We start from the raw sequence: 2,819 nt of genomic DNA, 5'->3' as shown, positions 1-2,819 counted from the left end.
TATGTAACAAAGTACTCAAAACTTAGTTGTGTGAAACATACATTTATTATCTCATGGTTTCTGTGGGTCAGGCTTCTGGGCCCAGACTCTCTCGTGAGGCTGCAATCAATTTATCAGCTGGGGCTGTAGTCATTGACAGGCCAGACTGAGAGAGGTTCTGATTTCAAGCTATGTTGCTGTGGTAAGGCCCCTGTGCCCTGCTGATTGTTGGCTGGAGACATCATTTCTTTGTCATGTGGCCCAATCTATATGGCTATTTACAACATGGTAGCTTGCTTCCCCCAGTGTGAGAGCTGTGTGTGTGTGTGAGAGAGAAAGACAGATATACCCTAATGTCCTTTGGTCTTTAAGCTTTTCTATGGCATTTATTTGTATCCAATATCTTGTGTGTTTTACTCATTGTCTGTTTCCTCATTTCTCTATCCTTACTGTAGCATAAGCTATAATACAGCAGGCCATTTACCTTGTTTTACCCACTATTTTATCTACGGCGATCAGAAGAGTGTTAAACACATTCAAAACAAAACCGAATAAATGAAATAGCTTCAGAAAAGATTTGAGGAGTCTTAAAACCAGATATTCACCTGCTATGAAACCCTGCAACATACAGAGTTACTGTAAAAGGCTATAGTGTATTCATGAAACAGAATCCAGAGATTACTGTATAGGAGGAAAAAAATTAGAACAGTCTGACCAAACATACAGCAAACAAACAAAAATTCAACAATGCACAGAGAATATTAGTATTAAATATATGTATATATACATAAACACAAAGACTGTCATACAGAGAATATTAGTATTAAATATATGTATATATACATAAACACAAAGACTGTCATACAGAGAATATTAGTATTAAATATATGTATATATACATAAACACAAAGACTGTCATACAGACTTTGTCATATATAATTATCTACAACTACCAATAACCACCAAATTTCAAGTTCGGTTCTTGGTCTTGAAGTCAATAATAGATCTGTACCCTTCATGCCAGCCCTAGAGACCTGGGTTTTCAGGGTAGATGTAACATTCCTTTCTTCTCTTAGAAATAGATTGCACCTGAAAGGGAAAATGATCAACCCCACTTTGTTTTTTCCAGATTATGAGCTCCTCCTTAGAAGCCAGCCAAGCATGCCCAGGCGATGGGCTAGAGGCTACTGAGCTTTCCATGCTGCTAGTGCAGTTCGTGGTCTTGCTGTATTTCATAGTTGCCTCACAGAATTTATTTCCCTGTCAGTTAGGGATATCTGTATGAATTGACATCTCAGAGGGTATCTGCCAAGTCTCAGGAAATGCTAATGGCCATGCTAATTAGGTTGGACAACGTGAACTTGTTTTGGGCATCAGGCCATTGAGGTACGAGCTTCTCATGATGGGAAAAGCGGGCTTCCTGAAGAGAATTCGATAGCATGCTCAAACTACTAAGAAGGGTGATGTCAAAACTCCTGCTAAACCCCAGGTTCTTTTAGGAAGTATCCTCGTATTGTCGGCTGAGGTTGTGGTTTGGGCAGTGAGATCTCATCTTCCTTTTTCTTCTGCTGGCCCACTGGCTTTCCAGGACTTCTTTAGGATGAAAGCTGCAAGTGGAGTTTGAGGTCTGTCATATCCATAGAAGCAGCTGGAGATATTGGGCAAATGGGCCAGGATTGTGGCCTCTCCAGACGGCGACAAAGCAAGACAGGAATCTTCCTCTGCTCCAAATCCCAGCCCCTCACATGTCCCTGCCCAAATAACAAATGCATACATTCTTTTTTGACTTCTGCAATTGCTTCTGCCTCAATTGTTTTTCTTTTATAAACTGCCAAGATCCTATTGGTCAGCATCCAATTTACTTAATTATGCAATTCAGTTATGTTGTATCACCTAGGAAAAGTACACGTAAGACTCTAAAAATAAAAGACTAGTGACAATAAATATTTTTTGCCCAACAGAGGCCATTGATGGATACACTTGCTCTTTAAATCATATGCAATTCATCCTGAAATGCTTTTCTCATAGAATTTGCTCATTTCCTTCATGTCTGAACCATAGCTAAAGTAGTAGATTCCCATGCTTTTCTTCCTGTCTCCTTTTTCTTTTTTGCAGCTCCTGGCCACAGTGGGAGCCATGATCTCTCTCCTTTACATCTGGCTGTATTCCCAGAGCTTTCATTTCCATATGGCACATTTTTATGCTCATTTTGGGTACCCAGTGCTCAGTATGTTGTTGGACAAAGATACCTCAAAGGTAAAGTAACTTTGTTTCTCGAGTGCCATTTACTTGGGGAAAACAGGTAGGGAGAGGTTTGCTGGTTAGAGTTCTAAAAGTAATGGCAAAAACCACAATTAACTTTGCACCAAACTCATGTATCTGTAGGCTTATAGGTTTTAGCATTAAGCAGTTAACTGAGTCATTTTTTTAAAAATATGTTATCTTTTGTTTACCTAGGAACTGGTGCAGTGAAGGATGAAGAGAGGGCAATGCATTGGTTTAGGTGAGACCATGGCGTCTGCCAAAAAGCAAAACTCCAGAGTCACCTGTTCAGAAAGTACAGGTTGAGTATCCTTTATCCGAGATGCTTGAGACCAGAAGTGTTTTGGATCTTGGATTTTTAAAAATTTTTAAATATTTGTATTATACTAACTGGTTGAGCATCCCTAACCTGAAAATATAGAATCTGAAATGCTCCAGTGAGAGTTTTCTTTGAGTGCCATGTTGCTTCTCCAAAAGTTTCAGATTTTGGAGCATTTCAAATTTTAGATTTTCTGATTAGGGACGCTTAACCTATGCTGAAATAGAAAACGTTATGATTTTGGTGCTTTTTCCCTAGA

At 39.2% G+C, this 2,819-nt stretch overlaps 1 long non-coding RNA gene across 1 annotated transcript; it reads left to right on the top strand.

Annotated features, from left to right (window-relative positions):
* The first annotated feature begins 1,551 nt into the window (after window positions 1–1,551).
* LOC119468551 lies at window positions 1,552–2,536 on the top strand. Its single transcript, XR_005197243.1, has 3 exons — window positions 1,552–1,726; window positions 2,095–2,235; window positions 2,437–2,536. It is a non-coding gene; the product is annotated as an uncharacterized LOC119468551 (long non-coding RNA).
* Window positions 2,537–2,819: the final 283 nt, after the last annotated feature.

Source organism: Cebus imitator, unplaced genomic scaffold (genome assembly GCF_001604975.1).
Source record: "Cebus imitator isolate Cc_AM_T3 unplaced genomic scaffold, Cebus_imitator-1.0 Scaffold447, whole genome shotgun sequence".
NCBI lineage: Eukaryota > Metazoa > Chordata > Mammalia > Primates > Cebidae > Cebus > Cebus imitator.
This window is presented reverse-complemented; position numbering and strand designations above follow the sequence as displayed.